A 16,444-nucleotide genomic window follows, 5' to 3' on the forward strand; every position below is an offset into this window, starting at 1 on the left:
AGAGCCGTGTCCATGCCCACTGTAGAGGTGGTGGTGGAGAGTCCACCATGTGACTGACAGCTGCCTCCACCCTGAGCTGAGGAATGTCATGGAAAGTTCACATCTCACATCTGACCCATGGAGAGACATAAAGTTACATCAGACAATAAGGGATGGCCAAAAAATGTTGTTCTCCCAGCTCGGGAGGTAAAGACGCCTCCCTTCCACTCACTACCAGACACACGTAACTTTGGGCAGATAGCTTTCTCCCTCCAGGGCTCAGTTGATGCCAAACCACCACCACCACAAAAGGACGATCACTTGAATGGACGCATGAGGACAGTGGGGTGACTCAGGCCAATAAGGTGGGACCCAGCTTGCCACAGGCCAGTCAGGCAGCAAGCTCCCCTCTTGGCTCAGGAAGACATTGGGGAGCTTGCTAGACCTCCCACCCATGCATAGCTGACTCCCAAATCTCCAGGCGCCCAGAAGCACATGACTGAGATGTTACAGAGTCGCCTCAGTTCTGCTTCCAGATGTCCTGCCAATCAGCAGTGTGACCTCGAAAACGCTGGTCAGTCTCCGCTGCAATTTACAGAGATGTGAGAAGCAAATTGAGAAACGGCTTACACACACACACACACACACACACTCAGAAGTCACAAGTGACCAATCACGGTGTCTGGTACTGCCGCCAAGAATCATCGTGACTCCACAGGGATGAACTCTAAACAGGGCACTTGAAGTGTCAGGGAATTCGCATCTGTTGGTGAGCTGGACCAATGCAGCCAGTGAAGGCAGAAGTATATTCAAGGGTAGGAATCCAGCAACCCTCTTGTCACATGAGGCCTTAACCCATCTTCTCTCTTCCCCTCCAAGGCATCTCCAGCCCCTTCCGAGCTCCTCCTTGATGCCAGTAACACATACATTTGGAAGGCAAATGACTTGAATGAATGTTTAGGAGACTTGATAGAAAATGCCCAGGACCATTTTCCTGGGTTCTCCAAGGGCCATGGAGCAATAGTTATCCACTGGAACCGATCTTCTGCCCCAGATGACATTGCACAATTGTCAGGAGAGAGTTTAGGTTGTCACAAGCCTGGAATACCTCTGCCAACCCCTTCAAGATCATAGGTGGGGCCACAGAGGGTAACCTGGCCCCCATGCCACTTCACCACAGATGGGGAATCGGGCCATGGTGAGGCCCAGGGGTTGGTCCAGGGAGAAAGATACTGAGCAGAGTTTAATGAGCGCCACTGGGTTAATCAAACACTCGGCAATTAGCCTGGGGGAATTAGAGTCTTTAGACAAAGCCTCCATAATCAGGCAGCTGTTATTAAATCATCAATAGCTGTGGCCAAATTAAACCCCAGTTAAGAGAGGTTCAGCATCGACTCTCTGGTTTCCGATAGGGCAACCGAGCGGTCGCTGCTTCCCTGACGGAGGGCAAGCCCAAGACACACGTCATCGGTTCTAAACCTGGGGCAGCCCTGAGCGCAGTGGGCTGGTCATCCTCACCAACTCTTGGAAGGCTCAGGACTGCATGGAGGGATAAGGGTCTGTAATTTCCAGGAGTCCAGGGGTTCGATCTCTCGACCAAGGAAGCTGCCCCAACAGTGAAGAGATGGATTAAGAGCAAGAACTCGGGGTTGCTGCCTCCCTGGTCTTCACACAGAGACCACACTGTCTGTCTGCTCCAATGCAAACCATCAGGCTGGAATGCCACTGTCTCTCAGCCTGTGTGTGTGGTGTATTTTATTCCCCATGGTGGAGGTGTTTTTTCCTAGAGGTGGGATCTCGGGGGGGGGGGGGGCTGAGCTGGATGAAGTATGTCATTGGAGGCCAGTAGATCATCCCTGGCTGCTTCCTGTCTCATACTCCGTTTCCTGTTGACCAGGAAGTGAACAGTGCCCCCAGAAAATAGGGTCAACCAATCATGGGCTACATAAACCCTCTGAACCATGAGCCAATATAACCCTTCCCTGCTTGAAGTTCACAGCCATGCAAAAGTCGCTGGCATGCCACCTCCAACTGTTCACTTCCAACTGCCTTTTCGTTTCCTGACTAGGAGCCCATCAACTACGGGGTATAGTGATGTGCATGGAATGTCAGCCCTCGAGAGGTTGAAGCAGGAGGAGGATGAAACCAAGGCCAGCCTGGACTCCATTATAAACCCTTGACTCCTCAAGGCTGCAAGCTCACAGAGAGGTACGAGTAGGAATGAAGTCCCATGACAGAGTCTTCAGAGTCTAGTGGTATCTTTTGAAGCATCTATGATATGTCCATGAGGCCAAGAGAGAAACTGAGGCCTAGAGATGAATACCACAACCGCCTTCTTTGGGAGGGGCAAGCCTGATGTCAGAATCCCGCCTGGTTACTGCAGAGCCCATGCTGGGAACGTTTGATTCCACACGGTGTGAACAGTCTGACATCTTGTTGATTTAACAGTGCCGTGTGGGCAAACTCGAGGAGATTATCTTGGGGAGGTGTCCACGTCAGCAAACAATATCACACACGTCCCGGGCTTTGTCTGCAGCTCTTCAGATATTGACGCGGCCCTGTTTGAAGAATTCGAAGGAATCGGCTGCCTTAAGCGGGGCAGATACTTGAGTCTGGAATGCCTGCAGTAGTCACAGAAATGCATGGGTCTCAGTGCCTTGTACTCCGCCTGCACACCCACCCAGCATGCACCCCAGAGCCTCTGCAAACCTCTGCCCCCACCCCCATGCCCCGTGCATTTCTATAAAATGATATTTTATTAAATAAACAAACTGGAGCCATTCTGCAGATTTATGGACCGCTCCTCAAGTTGCACTTGTTCGACCCACTGCGGATTTACAGCCCTGCATTAACCTCCTGAGCACTTGGACCGTTTACTAAGATAATGCTGGTGGGAGAGAGAAGGGGTTTTATAGCCCAGTGATAATTAGGAGGTGCCGAGAGGACTGGGGGTGGTGGTGGGGGTCCTGGTTATTGGACATCCTGCACACAGGCCATGAAGGGATGGAGACTTCCACCCAGGGCAGGAGCCACCCTCTGGTTGACTGTCTGGCCTGTCAGGAGTCAGCTTCCTCCTTTTAGAGACAGCTCTGGCAGGCGACAGGAAGCCCAGGGGGACTCCACTCTCAGCCTACTGTGTAGACCAGGGACCCTATGGTCTGTAGTTAGGATTGGGAGGGGCCTGCCCCTGAGTGAAGGGCTCTAGCAGGCCCGAGCACGGCACCCACAGGCTTTGCCTTTTAAAAATGCTGTATCCCTGAACTTAGGCACCCACAGACTTTTCAAGGGTTTCAAGGCCCCTCTTGGTCTGGCCAACAATAAACAGCTTTTTTGTTTTGTTTTGTTTTGTTTTTCGAGACAGGGTTTCTCTGTGTAGCTTTGCGCCTTTCCTGGAACTCACTTGGTAACCCAGGCTGGCCTCGAACTCACAGAGATCCGCCTGGCTCTGCCTCCCGAGTGCTGGGATTAAAGGCGTGCGCCACCACCGCCTGGCTTAAACAGCTTTTAATTGGCTGAATCAGAGTGGCTGTTAGTAACTATCTTGTGTTGATCATTGCGGCTTTTATATAAATAATTCAGAAAGCGTCCAATAGAACAGAAAGGACTTACTGGATTAGGCCACAGTTACCAAACATAAGACCACTACAAACAATGGAGGGATGCCTTGGTTGTTCACAATCCTCCTTCCACTGGGATGCCTCTCATAATTCTCATAGATATTTGGTGTAAGGGAGGTTGACTCTCCACTGAGAATAGATCGCCCTGGAGGCAGCGCCCCTTCCTCCTCCAGGGAGATTGGTTCTTCAGGGTCTCCCTCGACCGTGGCTTTGCTCCGGGAAGATGGAAGAGTGTGTGTGATTAGTAGATGGAAGGGATGGGTGCTGAAGAGCAGAGGACAGAGAGAGGGCACCAGCAGAGAAACACAACACTTGGGTGTGTAAGGACCTCAGGGCAAGAGGATTAAAGCGAAGGCTGCCTGAACCCAGCCAATGGCTGCAGAGCCTCAAGCATGGAGACCTGGGTTCAGCCAATGACTGCAGAGCCTCAGGCATGGAGACCTGGGTTCAGCCAATGACTGCAGAGCCTCAGGCATGGAGACCTGGGTTCAGCCAATGACTGCAGAGCCTCAGGATGAAGATAGCTGTGTTTCCACATCCTTTCCTGGTGCTAATACACAGACTCTTTGGATCAGCCGATTCAGCCCCCATGGAACACCCTTCTGTGGACCCTTCTGACTGTTCACAGGATGGGGTAACCTGATTCATCTTTAGTTCTGTGGAAAGTGGAGATGTGAGCTCAGTCCTGCTCCAAATCCACAGAACTAGATCCCAGTCACTTCAGGAGCTTCAACCAGAGGCTCAGCCATGTAACCTTTGACCCTCTATCGCACAGCCTTGCCTGATGGAACATACCTGTCATCCAGCACATGGGAGACTGTGGTGGAAAGGACAGCAGACTGAAGGCTAGCCTGGGCTGCATGGTGAATTCATGGTCAGAAACATAGCAAGACCCTGAGCTCCAAAACAAAAGGAGAGGAAAGAAGAGAGGGAAAGAAGGAAAGAGAGGATGAAGGGGGGAAGGGGGAGGAGAGGGAGGAGAGGGAGGGAGAGAGGAGAGGGAGGAGGAGAGAGGAGAGGGAGGGAGAGAGGAGAGGGAGGAGAGGGAGAGAAAGGAGAGGGAGGGGAGGGGAGGGAGGAGCTAATTGGGGAGAAGAATCTCTCACTGTCCCATTTTACAGGGGAAGAAGAAACTGAGGCCCATGGCAGTTTTGTGTATGCACGCGCACACACACACACACAAACACCCAGCACACATAGAGCACGTCCCCCTGAGGCTGTACCCCTAGCTGTCCTCTCTGCTGTGGTGAGCAGATCCAGGTGAGCATAGCCCGGACCCAGCTAACCTGGAGCAATGGACCAGCAGTCACTGGCCTTCCCATCCTGAGCTGCCGCCCCCTCCTCTGCCCCTCCCAGACCCTCCTTGAGGTTTAAACTCAAACAAGAGAGCATGAATAATGCAGCCTCCTCGCCCCAGGTCCTCCATGGTGATGGAAGGCCCTCCTCTGCCTCATTAGCGGCCCTTCAACCATTTGATTTCAGGAACAATACTAGGCCTTCCTCAGAATTTTCATACCTATTTGCAGCACCCGAGTCAACATTGAATTTCTGAAGCCACATGAATTTTAACAGGGTCATCTGCACAGCGCTTTCTCTGCAGGCCATAGCCAGCCTGGTCCCCCCCACCACAGCCCTTTCCTTTACAGATGTGGGGGGCGGGGTTGGGGGGAGGAAGCTTTGGGAGGCCCCAGGGTTTGGCAGGATCCTTCCCACTAAACACCCATGCTTTCCAACATCAGCCTAGTTAAGGAGACTCTGGAATCCCTAAGCACTGGGGTCCAAACACTTGGCTGTGTGACCTCAGCTAAGTAGCTTCACCATTCGGGGCTTGTTTTCTCATATTTAAAATGGGGAGCACAACAGAGTCACAGAAGGGATAAATGAGGTGGCCCTCCTGGCTTGGAAACACTATTAGGGTTATCCCCATGACTCTGTCGCTCACACCCAAGGTCTCACCACACTAGTATAGTTTATGTCTATTTTGTGATGTTTTCTCATGCACCTGTTGGATAACGGAGAGGACGGGTCCGAGTGTCCTCAGTGTCACCTCCAGGGATGTGTGAGATGCCCAGCAGCACAGGCCGGTGTAGAGCAGCAGGGACTCACCAGAGAGGGAGCTGCTGCAGCAATCTTTGAGGGGGGGGACAAAGGGATAAGAGTTTGCAAGGACAGACGTTTGAGCCCATTACAGAGGACTCCAAACTCGGAGCCCTGCAGGTCACCCAGGCACACTGGGCTGCAGTCGTAGGCTTCTGCCCATCAGCACATGGGGTGCTAGGGAGCTACTGAAAGTCTTTGAGAATTGGAGCAGCATGGCCAGAAGGAGGGGACTGGAAACCAAAGGCCTTTAGAATTCCCATGCATGCCTCCCTTTTCTCATCCTTCCCTCCAGCAGACTCAAGAAGGGCCTCCTGTGAGCACGGCCCCACACTAGGTGCCCAGGCTAAGTGCCCCACCCCTGGGCAGGGGTGGTGAGCCACAGCAGTTGAGCCAGAACTGGGAAAGTCCTCCCCACAGGGTGTCAAACAGACACCTGCCAGTTCTCACACTGATGGAAAAGTCTCTGGAAAAAGAAAAAAAAAAAAACTGGATTATATTCATTCTCTTAACCTCCCCCACCCAGGACATAAATTGTCTCTGTTTATAACGCTTCTGGCATTTCGTACATTTTGCCAAGTGACATAAAATGACAATAGATTTAGGACCCACCAGCAGAAAAGTACCTAAAACGCCACATGTCACCGATCCTGACAGTTCTAAAAGTAAAAGTTGGAAGCGGTTCAGGAGACATAAATTAAAATAAAAATATAGACTTTGTCCTTGAGAGAGAATCAGCTAAAATTAAACCTAAGCGTGGGTGAGATGTCCAGGAATAGGTGGGAGAGACATCGGGGATGCCTCATTCAGAAAGAGTCACCGACAGGAGAGGGAAAGACAGGAAGACGGAAGGAGCCCTGGACAGGCCTCCACAAAAGGAAACGCTTCATGCACATGCTACATGCCATCACCTGCCTGTGAGTGTTCAGATGAAATCGGAATACATCTAAGATTCAGGTATTCATCAGATATTCAGATCCACTGTAGCTCCCGAGGCCCCAGGCGACTGTGTTGGACAAAAGTTCTAGAACCGTCTAGAAGGTTCTGTTTGAACAGCTCTTAAAGCAGAAAGCATCCGTATGGTCCATTAGGTGAGTGCTTAGTAGGTGCTCAGTAGCTAGACATCTCCTTTCTCTTCTTTGCTTACAAGCTTCTGGGGCTCCCAAAGCCTGCCAGGTCTAATTCCGGGGAGAACCTGAGACCCTCAGTCATTGCTTCTTCCATCCGGCTTAGCTCCGTCTGCTTTCCCAGGCCCTGTTCTTGAACATGCTATTGACCACTTGAGATGCTTGCCTGTGTCTGCCTTAGATCTCCCTCCCTGGGGGAACCCACCCCAGTATTTCCCTCCCACACAGCTTCTAACACAGGCTCTGTTGTTGGCGATAAGAGATCTAGAAAAAGAACTAAAGCCAGGCTGGAGCCTGCTCTCCAGCCCTGGCCAGGGTATGCGCATCTCTCCTTCACTCATTCCACTTTGGTTGGGTGCCTGCTGTTTTCAAGCAGGCCCTTGCCCAGCTGGACACTGGCCTCTAAGAGTCCGGCCCTCTCTTAGGAGATTCACTCTCTGAAAGGCAAAGACGCTTGCTCCCAGGATCTGCTGCATCCCTTGGAATCTCAACACAGCTGAGCAAAAGCCCCTTGGCCACATGATGGAGACACAGGGACACCTGGAAGTGTCCCAAGAGGGGGTCAGGGGCTTGTCTCAGAGGCAACTGACAGGGAGAGCAGAGTAAGGCCAGCGCTCAAATCCTTGGATGAGATGGAGCTTGGGAAAGAAAAAGGGGGGCCCGGGGGATGATGGGGTTCAGAGGGTGGTGGTGAAAATCCTCCAGGATGACCATGTAGGCTAGCTAAGGAGGTGGGGGCCCACATTGAGGGCAGCAGAGAGCCCCCAAGTTTTCAGCCAAAGGGATCCTGACCCCAGAAGTAGTTTGGGACCCTGTGGGCTCTGAGCCTCAGAGGTAGTGAGCACAGCATGGGCTGCTGAGGGTGGACGATGCCAATGGCACAGGGGTGAGGGAGGGGCCTTGTCCTGCCCCCTTTGGCTGGGCTGCTTAGGCATCTTCCCTGCCTCCCCTCCCCCTCCTGCCAGCCAGCAGCCTCCTGGCTTGTGTAATTCTCCAGGAACATTATGTAAATGGACTTTATGCAAATCTGTCCTCTCTCCCAGCTCACAGGCTCCACTTGTGAACCCTAATTAACTTGCCAAAGCCTAATGCTGCCTGCTCTCCACCAGCCCAGCCCAGCCCAGCCCCCAGTAGCACCCCAACATCCTGGTGGCCCAACCACACAGTTCTAACCCTTCCTGCATTTCCAGGCTGGGGTGGCCCCTGCCCCCAGCACACTGTGAGCCTCAGGAGAAGGCTCACATTCCAGCTAGCTGATGCTGGAATGCCACAGGCAGAGAACGAACACGTCTTGTTCCTCTCCCTTTTCCTACTTTGTTTTTGCTCTGCTAGAACCCAAAGCCAGCCTCAAGAAGGTTGACCAGATGTCTCTCTCCTGCGTTTCAGTCTCCCTGCTTTGACCATCCCTCCCTTCCCTCTCAGGCTCAGTAACCTCTCTCTTCTCTCCTTCTCCAAACAGTCAGACAGCAAAGCCCCCAGTGTGTGTGGGGGGGGGCAGGGGGTGTCTGAGACCAGGCTGTGTGCTCAGTTCCCACTCCCTGTTTGCAAACTCTCTCTAACTTGTCCGTCACCTAAGCAACCTGTCATTGGCTTCCTTGATTTCACTGATGCCCAAGCTGATGTCCGGCCCCAGTGATGACAAGGCCAGGTCATGCCGCAGCCTGCAGGGAGAGTAGCTTCCTTAGCGTATTACACGCGGCCCCCCCCCCCCGCCCCCACCCGTCCTGGCCTCTGCTCAGCGCCCGCGGTCCCACACACTCAGGTAACAAGCATCTTGACGGTCTTGTGCTTGCTCACATTCAAGTTCAGAACAAAGTAAAGCAAAATAAAGGCTTTTCTGGGAAACCAGGAGTTGTCTCCGGCACCACACAGAAACCGCTAGCTGTCTCCCCGACGGCAGAAGCAGGGGGAGGGCTATGGAGCCCAGGGATGGAGCAGGCCCTGTGTTTAGGGCTTGATGTTGTAAACACGCTCTATGCTAGGATGAGTTCTGACTGTGGAGCCAGAACACACAGGATCATCCATTTGTTCATTCATTCAATCATCATTCATGCGGGAAGCGTTTATTGTTGATGGTTTCTGGTCCACACGAGGTCCCTGAAGACATCTCTGCTGGTACAGGTGGGTAATGAACTTGTCACTTTGAAAGACCAAAATCCCCAGATGTAAGCAGTCTTCTGATGCTACGTTGTCTCCCTCCATGCATCTGAATTGAGAAAAAAAAAAAAAAAAAAAGATCTACACTGGGAACCTCCAAACTCACCTTGTCCCTTGGTCCTCGTATCTGTACATGAGAAACAGACAGGTTGTCACTTAGAGAGAAGGGCCCTTCATCCTGACCTTCCCAGGGCCAGGGTTTGTGACACAGAACCCATGTAAGATGCCAGGCTGTTGACACAGCTTGCAATCCCAGCACCAAAGAGGCAGAGACGGGAGTTATCCCTGAGGCTCAGAGGCCGGCCTGCCTAGTCAGCACACCCCAGGTCCTAGTGAGAGACCCTGTCTCAAAGTAACCAAGGTGGATGGCACCTGAGGAACCACATGCAAGGTTGACATCTGGCCTCCACATACCTGCCCACACGTGCATACTCATCCACATACACATGAACACACACACACACACACACACACACACACACACACACACGTCTTAGCACCTTGTAAGTCGCATAGGTTGAAACTCAAATCCCGAATAAAGAACACAGACATACATAATGGCAGCCTCACTTGGTGACAGAGTACTCTTCTTAATCAGCTAATTAAAAATTACCTTCCCAGGCTCTCCATTAAGTGTCCACTTCAACTGAAGAAATGCTGTCATCAGGCTGGCCTGTGGGGCATTTTCTTAAGTAGCGATTGATGGGGGAGGGCCCAGCCCATTATGGGTGGGGCCATCCACAGGCTGGTAGTCTTGGGTTCTATAAGAAAATAGGTTGAGCAAGCCATGGCGAGCAAGTCAGTAAGCAGCACCCCTCCATGGCCTCTGCATCAGCTCCTGCCTCCAGGCTCCCGCCTTTCCATGGTGATGGACTGAGACGTGGAGCTGAGGGAGACAAATCCTCTCCTCTGAAAGTTGCTTTTGGTCATGGTTTTCATCACAGCAACAGAAAGCAACCGGGATAGAAAAGACTTAAAAAGAAACATTATGAGGCTGGGGAATGGCTCTGTCAGTCATGTGTCTGAACCCTAGAGCAGGAAGGGCGGAGACAGTCATTTCTGTCCTCGTTGTTTTCTGTTGCTGTAATGAAAGCCGTGAATGAAAGCAACTTTCGGAGGAGAGGCTTTGTCTCCCTCAGAGTTCCATGTCTCAGTCCATCATCATGGAAAGGCAGGAACCTGGAGGCAGGAGCTGATGCAGAGGCCATGGAGGGGTGCTGCTTACTGCCTGCTCCTCATGGCTTGCTCAGCCTGCTTTCTTATAGAACCCAGGACCTCCAGCCCAGGGATGGCACCATCCACCATGGGCTGGACCCTCCCCATCAATCTCAGAGCTGCCTGGCCAGCAAGTCTAGCCAATCAGTGAGCACCCCTCTCCAAAGATAAAGTGGCAGAAGACACCCAAAGTCAACCTCTGGCTTCCATATGCACACCCACACACACTCATACATGCATTTACACACACTCACACACATGCACACACACACACACAAACACACCTACACACACTTACACACATATACACATACATACACACATACTCATATATGCACACACACATGCACACACACATACACATTCATACACACACATACACATTCATACACACACATACATCTACACACGTACACAGTCATACATGCATACACACACATTTATACATATGTATAAACATACACACACACTTATATGCACACTCATGCACACATTCATACATGCACACACATTCACACACATATACATACTCATATATGCATACTCATACACTCACACACACACTCTCACATATACACATACATTCATACACATACACACACAAACACACCTACACACATATATATGCACACTCACACATACACAATCACACACACACATTCACACGCACACACACACATACACTCTACTCACACAATATTATGTCCTTATTTTTGGTCAATAAGATAAATAACAATAAAGTTTTAAAGAGGGTGGGGACTGGTTACCTGGTGACAAATCGCCGTCTCTGGAGCATCCCATAAGCTCTGCTGTCCAGTGACACCTGTGTCTGCATGTCCTACACTCTCACTTCAGGGCAGAAGACTAACCCCAGCGCTGTCCCTGATGAGCGGGAACTCCCAGGGCACAGGTGAAGCAGCGCACTTCCCACAGACCCTCCTCCCCTGCTTTGAGACTTTCGGCGGTCCAACGTCTCCACCAGGCCAGCACCACCCTTCTTCCCAGACAGCTGCCCATCAGTCCTGCTGTGTGAGCCCGCCTTCCCACAGCGCTTCCTGTAAACCCCTCGCTGCGACAGGACCTGTGTGCTAAGAGCGATTCTGAAGTCTGATCGATGGGCAATGCCAGAGCGTGCCTTATTAACTAGTGATGTCTGCCGTGGAACTAGGGAACAGCCCATGCAGGAAGGCATGTTTGCAGATCCAGAGCTCAGGAGCCTTCTTCTCCGTCATGTGGGATCATCAAAGTGTGAGGTGCAGAGAGGGGAGACTACATACCAGGGGGGCACAGGATCAGAATGAGAATTAGTACCCCTGACTCCATGGACTGCCCCTCCCCTCCTGTCAGGGTAAGACCTGGGGTATCTACACTCCAGAGCTACAGCTGACAGCTGTTACACTTGCCTACACCACCGGCTCCCACCGGGGAGGTAGAGAGAAATAGCTTAAGGCACAAACCCAAGAGGTGACCTGGTCCAAGGGAAGTGAGAACACCAACACGAAGCCAAGAGTCCTCGCGGTCCCTGACAACCCTGTCCTCCGCGGTTACCAGGCAAACCAGTGGCCCAAGCAAAGAGGAGACTATGGACTCAGGTGTTCAGACATAGAAATTCAAGTCTCAGGATGGAAATCCTTCTGGGAACCACAAGTCCCTCACGGCTCACCCCAACACAGCCACGCTTCCCAAAGATGGGCCACCAAGCAGGCTCAAGACCACGGACTCTTGGACTACCTCTCCATGAAAATGGCAGTGGTCCGAGAATTAAGGTAGCTGACGAGAGCCACGCTTCTACATGACCCCTTCCTCTTGTGCAGTGTTGAGAGTCCAGAACTCAGCCACCAAGCTTCCCTCAGACGTCTCCATCCCCAGACAGGGTATCCTGTCTGCATGGTTTACGGCAGTCATTTGGGAAGAGGTCCCCAAAACTCTCCACAGCCTGACCCAGCCTCGTTCACCTGTCTCTCACCATCTCCCTTCAGACATGCAAGACCTCACCTACCTCCCATACCATCACCCCCAAGTCCTTTCTCTGGTTGTCACGCCTGCACCCTCTGCACCATGGGAAGCAGCTTCACAGCTCACCCTGTCTCCAGGTCCAAGTCCTGGCTCACCTTTCTCTCCTTGTGACATCTTCTATTCTGTCAAACGGTGCCCAGTGTAAGTCTCTCTTCCGGTCATGACTCCCAGCCTGAGCTACCTGCCTCACCTTACCTGTCCCCTAAGATTGCTTCTGCAGCAGCTGGCTGATCACTGTGAGCATAGCACTTTGCCCGTATCTTAACCTGGGCAGTCTGTATTAGCTGAACCCTCTTACCCTGCCGCTGATGGCTCCCTGCACTTCCCACACATCGAAACTTCTGGCCTTCGTCTCCCCTTCTTCCTACCTACAGGAAGAGGTCTCTGCCTCCACTCTGCAGAGCACGGACATTGCCCTCCTCCTCGTTAAAGGGTCCCCAGTGTCTTGCTCAATGAACATCCCAAGCACACGGCAGCAGACCCCGGGGGCAGCAGGGCAGTTGTTGGGCCCTGAGCTGTGGCTGGCCTCCTGGCGGAACTCTCACTGACCAGGGCAGAGTTCCATCAGGACACGTCTGTGATTCCTACATCATCTGCTCAATTGTCTGTCGTGGGTAGCTGTTCCAGCTTTGACCTGGAAGTACTACCCCCAGTGAGGCTTCGGGTAACTGTCAGGCCTACCTATGATTGGCCCCTGAGGTGGGGGCGGGAGGCAACTATGTGGCGTTGCCTTAATAAATCCTCCACAAATTGTCAATGACCCACCACGGTGTTGACTGACTCCCAATGAAATAAAGCAACAGGGACATGTCACAGCATGTGTCACCTGAGACTGGCCCTAGTTATAAACTATCCAGAACCATTGCACACACGTTACACACTCGTGGCACATGCCATCTCATTATCTGCTGAGTTTTGTGGAGGGGACATTTACAGAGCAAATGAAGAAAACTTCAGGTGAGGGTGAAACACGCCGAATTCACAGCTCTGTCACAGAACACCGATTGACCAATGATTATTTTAAAAGCCCCGGACACCACAGTGGTGGCGGCACCAATTTGTAATCGGCTAGATTGACTCCTCTTCAGAGAAGCATCTTTCCTTCAGTTGGGACAGATCATCTGTGGTCTTAATAACTCCATTCAGCTTCTACAGATGTGTTGAGTGTGTCTACACACTTGTGTGCATATCTATCCACATCCGTACATTTACACACATCACTGAAACACAGCATCCAATCAAAGCCACTTGTCAATGGCTTGCGGTTTCTCTATATATACATATACATATACATATACATATACATATACATATACATATACATATGTGTATATGATATCTGATGGTGCAGTCTCACTGTGTAGCACAGACTGGCCTCAAACTTGCAATTTTCCCACCTTAGACTCCTAACTATTGGCATTTTAGGCATGAGCCACCATCTCTAGCTCTAGATAGATACACTTATATTTATCCATATAATATTTATATTATTCCTGTTTCTCCGGTGATAAGGCTTGAACCTGAAGCACCTCCCAATACCAGTTTTTGATGTTTCGTATTTTGAGACAGTGTCTCCCTAGGTAGCACAGGCCGACCTTGAACTCATGCTGAAGCCCAAACAGACCTCACACTTTCTATTCCCCTGCCTCCCAAGTAGCTATGACTCCTGGCGGGAGGCCCCAGGCTCTGCTTACAGTTTTTGAGCATACAAAGGGGACTCTCTGTGCTCTGTGTCACCGTTTGCTCATGCAACAGCAGGTTCAAGGCAACATTTCCAGAATGGCTCCTGTCCGAGGCTGATGGCTGTTCTCAGGGTAGGTGGGAGGACTGTGAGGCGATCATGAGTCAGATCCAACTCTTCCTCTGCGCACATGTCCTCCTGGAAGGAAACTGCTCCTCCCTAAGCCCCAGTCTCCATATCTGTAGGAGTCACAGCAGTGAACTCGGAGCCACAGGGCTCGGCTCAGTAGACATGGGACGTCTGTTGTCATCTGAATATGAGGCGTCTCCCCCAGGGCCTGGGTTTTGAGCCAGCTGGTGGTATTATTTTAGAAGGTTCTGGAATTTTTCAGAAGCGGAGTGTGGTTGGAGGAAGTGGTCACTGACAGAGTGGGGCTTTGAGGGGTATTCCTGCAGCCAAGCCCCCTCCTTGCGATCTGCTTCCTGCCCATGAGGTGGGGCCGCCACCTCCTCCACACCATCGCCGTCATGGACAGAACCTCTAAGCCAAACAAGCCCTTCTTCCCTTAAGTGACTGTTGGGTATTTTGTCACAGCGATAAGAACAAGGAGTTAACCCCCCCCCCCGCGCGCTTCCCTGTCACAAGAGTGGGCTCATGAGGCGTGTGTGTGTGTGTGTGTGTGTGTGTGTGTGTGTGTGTGTGTGGCATACCCTTAGATGCATGGCCAGCACATCAGGGTCTGTCTTCTCCTGGGCCCCAACACAACAGCAAACAGAGACACACCTAGGGAGGCTGTCCAGGTGAAGCCACATGGGAGCAGACCACCATGGGACAATTCAGGCTGAAGAACGGATGCTACGCTGCTGGACCATCTACTCAGAACAGCTCGCTCAGCCTCTGCGGGCTTCATTTCCCTGACAATCAGCGGTGACCCCTCACCTCGGCTGTGACCCCTCACCTCTGAGATGAGACAGGTGCTTCCTAGGTTCCAGGGCTTAAAAATCAAGGAAACTGAGGCTAACCTACATTCTGGGCAGCCAGTTTGGGGCCTCCCAGAGTTGCCAGTGCCCTATGCCCCGGAAGTGGAAGGAGTCACCTTCAGCTGACACTCCTCCTCCAGAAGGAGGCAGTCCAAGGCACGGCAGACTTTTCCTGTCTTCACAGCTCAGGACGCAGTTGCAGAGTGGAGGCTGTGGGTTTTCACTTGCCCTTCTTGTGGAGTTTTGCGTTTGGTTTTAACAGTGTGTTGTTCTTCTCATGTAGCCAGTCAAAATACTAATTAGTGGTTTTCATCGTGCTTCCCGGGGTCAAGAAAGTTGTGAACCTAGACACTGGATTTTAGTGACGACGTACACTCAGTGAAAAAGCATTGCTCCCAAATACAGCTTTTAAGTATCGCCTCTCTCTGTCTCTGTCTCTCTCTGTGTGTCTCTCTCTGTCTCTCTCTGTGTCTCTCTTCCTCCCCCTCCCCCGTTTCTCTCTTCCCCTTCCCTCTCTCCCCCTTCCCTCTCCCTCCCTCCATCTCTCCTCTCTTCCTCTCCCTCTTTTCCCCCCTCTGTTTCTCTCCCTTCCCTCCCTTTCTCCTCTCCCTCTCCCCCTCACCCCTTCCTCTCCCTTTCTCCCCTCCCCTCCCCTCTCTCTCCCTCTGTTTCTCCCCCTCATTTTCTCACCTCCCTCTCCCCGTCACCCCCTCCCTCTCCCTTCCATGTTGGCTTCTATTTCTTTTGCCCATCCCTCCTTCTCTTTGCCTCTTTCAAGACCTTTTTCCTCTCATCCCCTTCTCTGCCTCATTCCTTGCTTCCCTCCCTCCTTCCCTCTCTTCTTCTCTCCCTCCCTCTCTTCTCCTCCCTCTTCTTTTCCACAGGAAACTCCAGCCTGCCAAGGGAGACCGACAGATCAGTAAGAAGGCAGTTGGCTACACAGCCACAGTCCCCCCTCCAGGGGAGCGGCTGGGCCTGCCACACGGGGTTCCATGGGGGAGGGGGAGGCAGAGAGTAGGGGTGAATACAGCTCAGCGCTTGCTACCATAGTTTGATGGGAAGACAAGGTCTAGATGGGCAAGCAGACAGAGGGCGGTCTGTTTGGTGGCTTCAGTGGACTCTAGGCAGGGGTAGTCCTGGGTTATCCACTGCCCGTCTAGGCTGGGTAGTTCTACCCTGGAAAATGGGATCAACAGTGAGAAAAATGTCTCCACAGGATCGGCCTGTGGGAAAGTCTATAGGACATTTTTCTTGATTGGTGATTCATGGGGGAGGGCCCAGCCCACTGTGGATGGTGCCACCCCTGGGCAGGTGGTCCAAGAAATCAGGCTAAGCAAGCCACGAGGAACAGGCCGATAAGCGGTGTTCTTCCACGGTGTCACCTCATTTCCTGCCTCCCATGTACCTGCCCTGCCTTCCCTCAGTGATGGACCGTGATGTGGAAGTGTGAGCTGAAATAAACACTTTCCTCCACCAGTTGCTCTTAGCCACAGTGTGTTATCACAGCAACAAAGGCCTCACTAAGATTCACAGTGACTCAGAGTTGAGGACAACACTCTGGGTGGTAGAATCCTG

The 16,444-nt window shown here is 52.0% G+C and overlaps 1 long non-coding RNA gene across 1 annotated transcript; it reads right to left on the bottom strand.

The window, feature by feature from the left end:
* Window positions 1–1,846: 1,846 nt before the first annotated feature.
* Window positions 1,847–6,694, bottom strand: LOC119086564. Its single transcript, XR_005089870.1, has 3 exons — window positions 6,605–6,694; window positions 5,599–5,726; window positions 1,847–2,600 (listed from the first exon to the last, which is right to left on the bottom strand). It is a non-coding gene; the product is annotated as an uncharacterized LOC119086564 (long non-coding RNA).
* Between the last annotated feature and the right edge of the window lie 9,750 nt (window positions 6,695–16,444).

This window comes from Peromyscus leucopus, chromosome 23 (assembly GCF_004664715.2).
Source record: "Peromyscus leucopus breed LL Stock chromosome 23, UCI_PerLeu_2.1, whole genome shotgun sequence".
NCBI classification, from domain to species: Eukaryota; Metazoa; Chordata; class Mammalia; order Rodentia; family Cricetidae; genus Peromyscus; species Peromyscus leucopus.